Source organism: Equus przewalskii, chromosome 5 (assembly GCF_037783145.1).
Source record: "Equus przewalskii isolate Varuska chromosome 5, EquPr2, whole genome shotgun sequence".
Taxonomy (NCBI): domain Eukaryota; kingdom Metazoa; phylum Chordata; class Mammalia; order Perissodactyla; family Equidae; genus Equus; species Equus przewalskii.
In genome coordinates, this window is record NC_091835.1 from 68,745,432 (window position 1) to 68,759,754 (window position 14,323).

General features: G+C 38.4%; 1 protein-coding gene and 1 long non-coding RNA gene across 19 annotated transcripts in view; one reads left to right on the top strand and one right to left on the bottom strand.

Annotated features, from left to right (window-relative positions):
• Positions 1-14,323, bottom strand: part of CERS5 (ceramide synthase 5) — a 29,434-nt gene that overhangs the window by 11,064 nt on the left and 4,047 nt on the right. For 11 of the 18 annotated variants that reach the window (XM_070621258.1, XM_070621253.1, XM_070621251.1 and 8 more), the window contains exon 2: positions 2,286-2,508. The exons of the other annotated variants lie outside the window; for them this stretch is intronic. The gene's annotated coding sequence lies outside the window, so the exon portion shown is untranslated. The remainder of the gene's footprint in view (positions 1-2,285; positions 2,509-14,323) is intronic. 18 annotated transcript variants of the gene reach the window in all.
• Positions 3,001-8,871, top strand: LOC139083582 (uncharacterized). Its single transcript, XR_011540420.1, has 2 exons — positions 3,001-3,086; positions 5,234-8,871. It is a non-coding gene; the product is annotated as an uncharacterized lncRNA (long non-coding RNA).

The window sequence follows — 14,323 nt, forward strand, 5'->3', positions numbered from 1 at the left end:
CAGATCAACAGCATTATTGGCTTTTCCTGGAAGCTTTTTAGAAATGCAGACTCTCAAACCCCACACAAGACCTGCAAAATCAGAATTTGCATTAACCAGATCCCCAGGTGATTTATATGCCCATTAAAATGTTAGAAGCACTGGTCTACTTTACAAGAATCTTCTAAGTATTCAGTGAGATAATATATATGAAGACCCTGGCAAAATGGAGGTGCTTAATAAATAGTAGTTTTCCTTATATCAAAAGATCAAGATCTTATTTGGAGGGAAAGTAGAACTGAGATTGAGCTCTTCCTAAATACAAATATCCTGGGTCATAGTCACCTTTCTGCCTAATCAAAAAGTTATGAAAATACTTAGAACCTTCGGAAGTCCTGGAGACAGAAATCAGGAAACTAGGAAGGGTGAGGAAGAAATTATCTATTAGTACTCAATTCTAGTCCCAGATCTACCACTAAGTCACATCAACTTGGTCAAGTCACTTAACTCTCGGGTCTTGGTTTCATCATCTAAAAGAAGGGGTTACATGAGATGATTTCTAAGATTTTTTCCTATATCTAAGATTTCATGTTGTTATTGATTGCAATTAATTCCTAACTTTTAGATCTTTGAAAACTGAGGAACTATTCCCTGGTTCTTCAGGAAAGATCTCACTCTTCTCCACAACCATAGATTTTTGTGAGTATCAGCTCTATGTAGTCACTTTCAGGATAAGTCAAAACCAGTTTTAGCTCTCTCAACATCTTAGGGAGTCCCAGGATGAAACTATGACTGAGGCAGCATAAGATAAAATGCTCCTGACCTATTTTCTTGATCTGAATTTGAATCCAGAATTTATCTCTAAAGGAAGGACTGAGAATACGAAACTTTGTTTATTATCCTCCTCTATGAAAACTTCTTTTATCCTTATCACCAAAATTCCTGAGCCATGGGGAAACATTTATTCCGAGCACAGTTAGCCACATCTGTAACCCCTTCTCTCCTTTCTTTTACACAAGTGGTACAAAAGAGTTTCATTCAAAGGCAAATACTAATAGATACTTTAATTTATATTTGCTGGTATATTATTCTGTGTACAAATATTTTCACCTCCACTCATGCTTAAACTCCTCGTAAACAGAGAATACTGCTTTTGTATTTACCAAGGTTCTGTGCTTAGCAGCTGCTCAGTAACTGACAAGTGACAGGTCTAGCAAATCCCACCATTGTTTTATTGGAGCTCAGATTGGACCCAGGATGGATCAGCATCCAGAAGAGTAATTAAGGCAGTCATTCTTTGCTGTTGAGTTGGTGCCATATCAGAGACAAAAGAACTGAATCATCTCTCCCTGTCTCCTCCCATTTACATTAACTGTATGAAGAGGTACATCCAAAAACAAAAACAGCCTTTCCAATTCCTACTCTTACCCCTGATCCAGGACTCTTCCTCAATCCAGAAGGAGTCAGGTGATTAAAGCTCCTGGAATCAGACATATTTTGCCCCCTAAGAGACTTTGTGGAAGTTACTCACCTATAGAATGGGATAATAATATCTACTTCACAGGCTTATTTTATTTATTTTAAAAGATTTTATTTGTCCTTTTTCTCCCCAAAGCTCCCCAGTACCTAGTTGTATATTTTTAGTTGTGAGTCCTTCTAGTTGTGGCATGTGGGATGCCGCCTCAGCATGGCTTGATGAGCAGTGCTAGGTCTGCACTCAGAATCTGAACTGGCGACACCCTGGGCCGCCGAAGCAGAACGCACTTAACCACTTGGCCACAGGCCGGCCCCCTCATAGGGTTATTTTAAAGATGAAATGAAAGGATGCATGCCTAGCCTGCACTTGATACTTAGTAAATATTCGTCAAAAGGCATGGATTATTATTCTTATTAGAAACAGTTCAGTCTGAGTACTCCCTGATGGCACCTCCAGCAGAAGGCAGGAAGAGCAAGAAATCCTCTTTTATACAACAGAAACAGGTTTGTACTCTGCTCACCTGGGTGAAGCCAAGATAATTTTTTATTATCTAGACCTTGGAGCGGACTTAATATCCTGGAGTTGTCATTAACTCACATCATGCACTCATTAGTTCAGAGTTCAATGAAAGACATAAAGCTACTGGCATCTAGTCAGTTCTAGCTATACAGAACCTAAGCAAATGTATTTGATAAATATTTATTGGGCACCTGTTTTGTGCTACAGCATGAAACATAAAAACAAAAATAAGGACTTATGATTGAAAAAGAATTTTTTTCTATGATAAAAAATTAAATACATAGATTTACTTACGTATTTAATGAATTACCTTAATGAAGAAAGTGAATTATTTTAAGTCAGAACTCTGAGGAAGTCCAGACTTAATCGTGTATCCATTCTACATCATTCACCTGGCATTTAATATAACTTATAGGTATTTAGGTTGGTCAAACTCAAACAAAGAGGCTGGCATTCGTCCTTTCTGCTAGATCAGCATTTCTCAAAGCATGCTCTGGAGACTCCCAGGGGTCTCAGAGATCCTTTCAGGAGGCCTGCAAGGTCAAAACAATTCTTAAAATAATCCTATAATTTCGTAATAATTATTTTCTCTCTCATTCTCTCATGGCTGTGTGGTGGAATTTTTCACAGGTTACCTGACATATCACAATAGACTAAATTGCACAACCTGACAGGAGAATATAGCTACCAGATATTAAAGAGACTTGCAAAAATGTAAAATAATGCTATTCTTATCACATTTGTTTTTATCTTGGAAAATAGTTATTTTTCATAAAATGTCAGTTATATTACCAATATAATCAATTTATTATTTATAAATGAATTAATAAATATATGTTAACATTTTTTCCATTTTAATTTCTAAAACAGTACATATTGATAGATATTATCCATATAAACAAAAATTCTCTGGGGTCCTTGATAATTTTTAAGAGTGTAAAAGATTCCTGACATCATAGTTTGAAAACTACTATGCTGGATGACATTGCAAAATCAAACTTATCTTGTGATTTTCTGTCTTCTCCAGGATCAACTTGTCACTCAAGTTTTAAAATAATTTGTCAGACCAGGCTTTCCTTTGCCTGCAGGTCTGAATAAGTGGTGTATAACGGTAAGCTATTCCCTTCCACCTGCCAGTCCAGGAACATGAGTCTAGTGACCTAACTTGATTGTAACATATCTATCCTGCTTTGTAGAGATCATTTCATTCTGCCCTTTTCCTGCCCTCAGATACATGGCAGCTGCTGACCTAAGCCTGGGTTAATTAAAATGAAATTGCTTACTGCTTTGCCTTTTCATACCAAAGATAGGAGCTATACGAACAATTCTAGGTTTGTGATTCATTGCAACATCATTGATGGATATGAACAATATACAAAGAAATTTGAAAGTCTAGATCAAGCCTCTCAATTGGTGTATCATGGCAAGTAACATAAATGGGCTATACTTATGCTGGGATATTGCAGTTAGCTCTCAGGGTGGTCCATGGGACCTGGGGTAACCAGAAACCCTTAGTCTGTAGCCTTTGGCTTCATATACCCTACTGTGCAATGCAAATATTATTTTCTACGTGTGCAGCAACATGATCCCGTTGGAAAGCACTGGCTTAGATCAATTTCTGGAAAAATATAAAGTAGTCAAAATTTTTATATAAAAAAGAAAACCATCAAAGAAGTTGAAATAGGGAATGGGATGAAGAAGGGAAAAATACAATAAAAAGGGGAAGGTGCTATACAGACTGATGAGGATGGTGTATCATTAGGTGACGAGTATTGAATAACTAAATTATCTGACCCTGAATGTTCCCCACCACATACACACACCCCCACACACAAGTAAAGAAGATAGCTGAAATGTTTAAATAAAGATTCTTAGGGCCAAGTAAAGTTTGTGTAAAGAATTCAATCCTTAGGGACACAAGCAGCATTTGAAAGTTCTCCCCTGAAACATATGTACCTCCAAGAGGCAAAGGCAGAGACCCACAGGAAACAGATTCAGAAAGTCCTTTCCCTTTACAACTGAATTCTTAATAAACCAATCACATAAAAAATTTGAGTGGCTTCTGTAGGGTGGAAAGAGAAGGAAAAAGCAAAAGAAATGACATTCAGGCAGAGGGAACAGCATGTACTAAAGCAAAGAGATAAAGTATGCTTAGAGAACCGTGTAATGTACAAAGTGGGGGCGGGGTTAATGACAGTGACAGGAGAAAAAACTATACGGGTAGTTAGGGGCTAGATCACAGGTGCCTTTACCTTATGCTAAGCTTGAAACTTATCCTATAGTTGATGGAGAGTCATTGAAAGGCTTCAGGCCGGGGGCAGAGAAGAGATGAATGGATCTGTATATTAATAAAGAAGCATGATCAGCTAAAGGCTATTGTAAAAAAAATCCATGCTGTAAGTGATAAAGCACTGAAGTAAAGCTATAGAAACAGAAAGGAAAGGATGGATTCAAAAGATGCCAAGGAAGTAAAATTGATAGGACTTGGTGACTGATTAGATGTAGGAAGCAAAAGAAAAGAAAAAGTCAAGTGCTCCTTCCATGTTTCTGGCTTGGGAAACTAGGTTGATTATGGTGCTTCAACCTAGCAGAGAATAAGAGAAGAAAAGCAAATTTGGGAGTGACAGATGAGTGTGCGTATGCTGAATTTGAAGTACCCATGGGATACTGAAATGGAACTATATAGCGGGCAAATAAACTTGGAAAAGAGGCTTGAGTAAGATACACACACACAGATCTGACAAAGAGAAAGAGAGAAAGAGAGCGAGAGAATGAGAATCTAGTTGGTAACTAAAATTGTGGAGGTGGACGTGACTGCATAAGAAAGGAACATAAACTGAAAAGAGAATCAAGGTCAGAATTCTGGGAAACACCGGCATAAAAGGTGAATTTAGGGGACAGGAAGGCCAGAGGTAGAGTCATATCAAATAAGGCAGAGATCAAGTAAGACAAGGATCTTAGTATCCGCTGGACTTGGCAATTTGGAGATCTATGGTAACCTTAACCAAAGAAATTCCAGCAAAATGAAGACTCAAAAAGACAGTAGTGAATTAAAGCAGTGAAAGATATAAGGAGGAGGATGAAAGAAGTAGAAATAGCAAAGACTCAAGAATCTCGGCTAAGAAGAGAAGGGAATGCCTTCAACCTCCTGCATCAGAACCACTCTATCTAAAACTAATATCCCTGTGCTTTAGATCCATTCTCTTTCTCATCAGAAATTTCATTCTATTTATTCCTCCTTTTTTCTATTATCTTCAGCCTCACTCTCTACTTGTTTCTTCTCGTCAGACCTTAAACATGTGCGAGTTTTTCCCATCTTAAAACTACTCTCCTGAGAGCCCAGAAATAAACCCATACATCTATGGACAACTAATTTTCAACAAGGGAGCCAAGAACATACAATGGAGAAAGGAAAATTCTCTTCAATGAATGGCATTGGGAAAACTGGGCAGCCACATGCAAAACATTATCTTGCATGATACACAAAAATTAACTCAAAATGGATTAAAGACTTGAATGTAAGACCTGAAACCATAAAACTCCTAGAAGAAAACATAGGCGGTAAGCTCTTCGACATCAGTCTTAGCAGTATCTTTTTGCATACTATGTCACCAGGCAAGGGAAACAAAAGAATAAACAAACAAATGGGACTACATCAAACTAAAAAGCTTCTGCACAGCAAAGGAAACCATCAAGGAAACAAAAAGACAACCTAGGAACTGGAAGAAGATATTTGCAAATCATTTATCTGATAAGGGGTTAATATCCAAAATATATAAAGAACTCACACAACTTACCAACAGAGAAATAAACAACCGGATTAAAAAATGGGCAGAGGATATGAACAGATATTTTTCTACAGAAGATATACAGATGGCCAACAGGGGCATAAAAAGATGTTCGACATCACTAATTATTAGGGAAATGCAAATCAAAAGTATAATGAAACATCACCTCCTGCCCACCAGAATGGCTATAATTAACAAGACAAGAAATAACAAGTATTGGAGAGGATGTGGAGAAAAGGGAACCTTCACACTGCTATGGGGAATGTAAACTGGTGTAGCCACTGTGGAAAACAGTACGGAGATTCCTCAAAAAATTAATAGAACTAAAATATGATGCAGCTATTCCACTGCTGGGTATTTACCCAAAGAACATGAAAACACTAAGTTGCAAGGATATTTGCATTCCTATGTTCACTGCAGCATTATTCACAATAGCCAAGACTTGGAAACAACCTAAACACCCATCAATGGATGAATGGATAAAGAAGATGTGGTATACACAATAGAATACTACTCGGCCATAAAAAAGATGAAATTTTGCCACGTGCAACATGGATGGACCTTCAGGGTATTATGCTAAGTGAAATAAGTCAGACAGAGAAAGTCAAATGCCATATGATTTCATTCACAAGTGGAAGATAAAAACAGCAACAACAAACAAACACATAGATACAGAGATTAGATTGGTAGTTACCAGAGAAGGGGGAAGGGGAGAGGGCGAAAAGAGTAAAAAGGTGTGCACATGTGTACGGTGATGGATGGTACTTAGTCTTTGGGTGGGGACATGGTAGTCTACACAGAAATCAACATATAATGATGTACCCCTGAAATGTATGTTATAAACCAATGTTACTCAATAAGAAAATAATAATTTTTTTTTTGAGGAAGATTAGCCCTGAGCTAACTGCTGCCAATTCTCCTCTTTTCGCTGAGGAAGACTGGCCCTGAGCTAACATCCATGTCCATCTTCCTCTACTTTATATGTGGGACGCCTACCACAGCATGGCGTGCCAAGCGGTGCCATGTCTGCACTTGGGATCCGAACTGGTGAACCCCGGGCTGCCAAAGCAGAATGTGCGCACTTAACCGCTGCACCACTGGGCCAGCTCCCACAAATAAATAATTTTTAAAAACTAACTCTCCCTGTTCGTAGCACCCTCTGGCTCTCTCCCACCTCACAACCAGTTCTTGAAAAAGTTCTCTCCTCATGACTTCTCTTTTAACTCCCACTCATTCTTCAACCCTCCTCCCTCTCTCCTCTGAATTCTGTCTCTACACTCCACTGGAGGTGCTCTTGCCAAAATCATCAATGGTCTCCTGACTGTGAAATCGAATGGATGCTTTTCAGTCCTGTATCTTACCTGACCACCCAGCACATTTTACATTATTGACTACACCCTCTTCCTGAAATGCTCTTTTTTCTTAGCTTCCTTACTGCGATATTCTTCCTAGTTTTCTCCCTCTGTCTTTCTGGCAGTAGAACTAGACTACTTGGTATGTATTGCTAGTTGAGTCACCTTGGACAAGCTACTTAACTTTCTCTGTGCTACAGTTTTCTCATATGCAAAATGAAGTATCTACCTACCTCATAAAGTCACTATGAAGAGTCAATGTTTAGCACTTAGAACAGTTCCTGGGACAAAGTAAGGACTTATTAGATGCTATCTACTGATATGTTCAAATACTGCATGGCTGTCATACTTCTTATCTCCTTTTGGGTTTCTTTTTCCTCTCCCTTGTCCTAAAACACAGTGTTTCCTCAAGGTTCTATGCAGATTCTTTTCTTACTCTACACACTCACCCTGGGTGATCTCATTCAGTTACGGCAGAGGGTCTCAATGTATGTTCTGTAGACCCCGGGGTCCTGAGATACTCTCTGGGGGCCCATAAAGTCAAAACCATTTTCATAATAATATTAAAACATTATTTGCCTTTGTTACTGTGTTGACATTTGCAACAATGGTGCAAAGCAAGGGTGGGTCGAACAGGCCACCTGAGCACAAACCAAGGCAGTGGCCCCAACTGTAGTAGTGGTTGTAATCCTCCTTGCTATGTCCTCTGAGTTTTAAAAAAAAGCCAGTTTCCCTGAAGAATGTCCTTGATGAAACAATGTAAATGATTAAGTTTATTAAATTTTGAGCCTTGAGTACATTTTTAAAGTATTCTGTGATAAAATGGGAAATACACACAAAGCACTTTTGCTGCACACCCAAGTATATGGTTGTCTGAAGGAAACGCCCTCATTTGACTGTGAGTTGTGTGCTGAACTAAATCATTTTTTTCATAGAACACTATTTTTATTGAAAGAATGACCAACAGGCAAAGTAAGGTTATTCAGATGGGTATTTAGGAAACATTCCTTAAAAATAAATGAAATAAGCCTGTCACTTCAAAAAACAAACGTTGTTGCTAATGATAAAATTGAAGCTTTCAAGTGAAGACTAGAATTTTAGAGAATTTATATCTGCCTTTGAGTTTGACTACTTCCCAATACTTCAAGATTTTTCTGATGAGATTAACTAATATGATTTTTTAATGTTGTATAATAAAATGTATTGACACTTGCAAGATCTGTATAACTCAACGAACCAGTATTTTTCAAATGACTGATACATGATATCCATTCAAAGTGCAAGACCATCAGTGGATTTTCACACGAGAGAATGAAAACCTCACTGATATAGTTTCAGATTCCACAATGCAACCAACCTTCAAGAAACTACTACTTGTTGTATTTCAAAGAAACAATACTTCTCCTTTCCAGAGACAAATCTGTGCGAGGCTGGCGTTTATTTATATACTTCAACCAAAACAACATATCACAAGAGCTTGAACGCAGAAGCTAGCGAGGAGAATCCAGCTGTTTCTATTAAGCCAAACATTAAAGAGATTTGCAAAAATGTAAAATCAACCCAGCCATCCCACTACTGGGTATCTATCCAAAGAACTTGAAATCAGCAATTCCAAAAGTCCCATGCACCCCTATGTTCATTGCAGCACTATTTACAACAGCCAAGACGTGGAAGCAACCTAAATGCCCACCAACTGATGATTGGATAAAGAAGATAAGGTATATATATACAATGGAATACTACTCAGCCACAAAAATGACAAAATCGTCCCATTCACAACAACATGGATGGACCTTGAAGGTATTATATTAAGTGAAATAAGCCAGACAGAGAAAGACGAACTCTGTACGACTCCACTCATAGGTGGAAGTTAAACATAGAGACAAAGAGAATTGATTGATGGTTACCAGGGGAAAGGAGGGGTGGAGGGAGGGCACAAAGGGTGACTGGTGTACCCACAACGTGACTAACAATAATGTACAACTGAAATTTCATAAGGTTGTAAACTATCATAATCTTAATAAAAAGTTTAAAAAAAGAGGAAAATCAATGCTGTTCTTCTCACTAAATATTTTTTCTTTTGGAAGATCATTTTTCAAAAATATGTTATTTATGTTAACACGTAATAGGTTTAGTATTACTTTTAACAAAATAACTACATTTCTTAAATATCTCAATTTTAATTTTAAATATGGAAAAATTGGTGGGTATATGTAACCCACATAAACAAAAGCTCCTTGGGATCCTCAATAAAATTTTTAAGAGTGAAAAAGAATGAGGCCAGCCCCGTGGCTGAGTGGTTAAGTTTGCTCGCTCCACTTCGGCGGCCCAGGGTTTCGCCAGTTCGAATCCTGGGCGCAGACATGGCACAGCTCATCAAGCCACGCTGAGGCGGCATCCCACATGCCACAACTAGAAGGACCCACAACTAAAAATACACAACTATGTACTGGGGGGTGGGGTGCTTTCGGGAGAAAAAGGAAAAATAAAATCTTTAAAAAAAATTAGGGAAACAGAAGGCTGAGAACAAAAAGTTTAAGAATTACTAAATTATACTAATACTATTCATTGATGTGCTGGTGACTCCCAACCACACATTATTTTGTTTATTCCCTATACATATGCACCCATGTCAGTGTATTTTTCTGAGTAAATTCTTTTTTTTTTTTTTTAAAGACTGGCACCTGAGCTAACAACTATTGCTAATCTTTCCGCCCCCCCCCCAAACCTCCCCAGTAAATAGTTGTATATTTTAGTTGTGGGTCCTTCTAGCTGTGGCATATGGGACGCTGCCCCAACATGGCCCCATGAGCGGTGCCATGTCCGTGCTCAGGATCCGAACCCATGGTCCCGCAGCGTAAGCAGAGCGTGTGAACTTAACCACTTGGCCACTGGACCAGCCCCTGAGTAAATTCTTAGGAGGAGAGAATTTGCTGTGTACAAGCAAATGTACTGTACACATTTTTTGTACACACGTTCTTTTAAAAATTTTTTTTCTGCCTTTTCTCCCCAAATCCCCCCAGTACATAGTTGTATATTTTAGTTATGGGTCCTTCTAGTTGTGGCATGTGGGATGTCGCCTCAGCGTGGCCTGATGAGCGGTGCAACGTCCGCGCCCAGGATCCAAACCAGTAAAACCCTGGATCCAGAAGTGGAGGGGCCAACGTAACCACTCGGCAGCGGAGCCGGCCCCACGTGTTATTGCTGTCTAACAGGTACTGCACTTTTCAAGGACACCTATTCACCAAATCCAACCTTTCTTGCATGGTTTGTGCATAAGAAATCTTTGCAGTTTCTTTTGAGGACTATTTTTTAAAATTGGCAAATTTGCTCTTAAATCAGAAACAGACTAAAAAGAAAAGGACCTCTATGACATATACTATCCTAAACCACAACAAGGCACACACTGTGGATTTATGCCAGACTATCCTTCACTCCTCCTCCAACTTGCAGGGAAGCTATTTTCACTTAGTCCTATAACAGGGCCTTAAAGAATTAAGATGACTAATACCTCTGCACTTTGATGAACCTACTAGGTACTGTGATGAGAAAGAAGTATCAGCATCCTGCTTACATCTTAACCTTATTATAAGAGAAATAAGTTTTAAGACAATAAGAACAACTTAAAGTATGTGAGTATGTTAAAATGCTTCAAACAGACACTAATTTAAGACTAAGTTGTTTTATTGTACAGTAGCTAGTGAATATTTTACTTGCTACAGAGCAGCAGTTCTCAAAGCATGGCTGCAGGATAGCTGGGAGTCCATGAGACTCTCATTGTTTAAGAATGCCTCCCTTTTCCAACCACTACATTTATATTTCTTTCATTAAACATTTTTATCTTTTTTAAATGGATGAGTGATTATACAACTTAAATGTATTTGCTTAAAATAGAAACACACAAATGTACATGTGCCAAACAAGGGGTGGATTAGAGAAAAAGGTTAACAAAAAGCTGTTTCTCAACAAGTTTTTACCATCCTTCATAGGCCAAGAAACAAGTGTTTGATAGCGAGACATCAATCCTATATGGTAGATAACAACTGTTAAAAGGAACTGAATCCACCTGCTCCAGACTTCCATAACTTAACCTTGTGCACACACTTCTAACATTGTATTTTAACCACTGATTTTCTTGCTCTCTTCCTGAGGATAGACACCATGACTTACTCACCTTTTTATCATTGGCACACAGAATTTACTATCTGGCATATACTAAGCTCTCAACAAATAATTGTTAAAGAATGAACAGATGAAAAAATGGGTAAAAATTTAATTCTCAACTAAAAGGTGAAGTGTTTCAAGGAAATGTGCCACCTATCGTCCTGGGTCATCAGATAACCAACCAGTTCCATGGAGGAGAAGGTCATTGATTTCTGGAGAATCAGTAGAAATTCAAGTTAACCACTTTCTGTCTATAACCGGAGATTTCCCCCAAAATTAAACACAACCACACCAATCTGATTTAGTTTGAGATCCTCTGTGCCTATAATGGAGACTTCTTACAAATGCTGACACTACCCCAAAGCTAAAGACTATAAGAAATACCCTTTTTAAGAAACTCCATAATTTTGAGAAGAGATATAATAGTGATTATTCTTAATACCTTATTAGAGCTGTGCAGCCCCCCATGTACATTTAACTACTTGACAAATTTGTTTGTTTATAGAACATTAACTACTAGACTGAGAAGATATATGCAGAAAAGCAAAACTACAGAGCAATGCTTGGCTAGAAGACACTGTCAATCGAAGATTACTCAAAATAGACTATAACTAGTTATTTAAATCATTCAGGAAATGATTTACAATTTAAAAATCCCATTTTTACTAAAATTTTTTAGAAAGACCTGTTGTCTAAAGCATAGTCTGATATACTTAGGATCGATCACTTTCTGGTCCTAAAAAGCTGAACCAAATGTGTTTACATTCAAATTCTCTTCTTGGTTATTAATATTTGTTTGAATCGCTCTCATCAGCACTGCTCAAAGAAATATAATTTGAGCCACATATATAATTTAAAATTTTCTAACAGCCACATTAAAAAAGAAAGGTGAAATTAATTTTTTCTTCCCCTTTTTCTCCCCCAAGCCCCCTGGTATATAGTTGTGTATTTTTAGTTGTGGGTCCTTCTAGTTGTGGCATGTGGGATGCCACCTCAGCGTGGCTTGATGAGCGGTTTCATGTTCGCGCCCAGGATTCAAACTGGCGAAACCCTGGGCCACCGCAGTGGAGTGCGCAAACTTAACCACTCAGCCACGGGACTGGCCCCTGAAATTAATTTTGATAATATACTTTATTTAACCTGATATATCTAAAATACGTAATCAGTGTTAAAAATTGAGATATTTCACACTTTTTTTTTTCCTGCACTAAGTCTTTGAAAACCAGTGTGTATTTTACACTTAGAACACATCTCAATTCTGACTAGTCACATTTCAAATCCCCCAAAGCTAACAGCTACTGGTGCTAGCTAGTGTCTACTGTACTGGACAGCACAGTTCTAGACAATTCAGAGAGTACTGTTCTTCATATCTGGGGAAACTGGTTTCAGATTCTTTTTTTTGGTTAGAAGTGATTATGGTTAACTCCTTTTGCAGTAACCCCTCAATTAATTTCCCCAAATGTAAAGTAGGAGTGGATTCAAGCAAAAAGAGCCCAAAACAGTGAAATCTTTAGAAGGCAGCTTTTATCTGCCTAAAAATAACTCGAGAGGCCAAAACAGGTATATCTCCCCCTTCCCACTCTATAACGAGGGTACAGATTTCACTTGTTGCCTCCTCTTCATTAATTTCTTCTTTACCCATGTAGGAGATCCTAGTTTTCTGAATCAGGAAGTGGCTAAAGCAAAACTATGTGACATGTTTCCTTTTAGTGAGGAAAATATTGTCTCTAGGGATAAACCAGGAACCTGACCTCAGGCATGACAGTATTCAGAGTTGTCTGCAGAGCATCAACACCCACTGTGCAGAAAGGGTTGGGGAAAGAAGTTTTCCCAGAGAGAAGAGGGACACATGAGGCTTCTGACCATCTGGAGCTTATTAAGAGGTGGATTCTTAGGTAAGGGCAGGGCCATGTGACCATCTTTTTCAATCTCGCTCTGCTGGATCTGCAAACCTGATTTCATTCTGTCATTTACAATTCAGTGACGCCCAGCAGAATACCTTTAGGGATGCAGTGGAATGCGCAGTCTCCCTTACAGCCTAGTCATTACAGCAGCTATGACCATTCTTGCCAAAGCCTCTCTCCCATGTCAGGAGGACCTACTAACACTGGGTCACAATGCTGTGACATGACATGGATCTGCGAGGAGGGCAGCAGGCCTGTCATGAAGAAAAAAAAGTTCTTCCTCCACTTAGACAGCAGAAGTAGGGGAGAACAGGGAAAAAAAAAGGCAGTATGCAGCCGAGGTAGCAAGGATTACAAGAGGAAGATGAAATAAGTGGTTAAGAAACGTGCATGAAAAAAATGAGTCACTAGTCTTGTTGTCAGTTACAGACAGGCCAGCAAGTGAGTCTGTTCAATCCCCAGTGAGAGAGAATGGTATTGAGAAGCCTCTTTAGACATCCCAGTAAAGATGCCTTGGAAGTAACAAGAGAGAAGAGGGGATTGGAATAATGAATAAGCAGCAAGGAGAGTTCTAATCTAGCTCCTGTATAATTCACAAAGTAATTTTCTTCTGGCAACATAAAGCTCGTATTGCAATACCATATTCAAAACAAATGAGCCTATATAGCTCTGATGGTGTCACTATTAAGTCTCAAGCTCCCACCTGATCCCAAGGAACAAGTGCTCAAGGGACCAGATAGTAAATTTCAAACAATTTTATCTTTAAGATAAAATATCTTAAGATCCAATTTAAGTAAGACACAGCAGACCTAGCTTGCACCACTCTTTCTCTCAGATCTCAATTATCAACATAATATTAAAAGAAGTTTTAAAAAACAGATGGAAGAGTTTCTCATCTCTCTTTTGAGAGGGTACAGGGTACTCTGTACAGGTATAGGTAGCATGAATTTATATGTGGGGGGAGGGGAAAAAGAGAGAGAAGCTGTAGAAAGGTGCACATGTAAATATAGTATAGTGAAATTTAACCGAAACAAAGGAATTATAGTTTTTTCTTTCTCAGTCAAGCCAAACATCTATTTCAGGTTAAAGATCTACATTCTGGTTACTCCTCTGAGTATCTGAGTAGAGGAGGGTGAACCC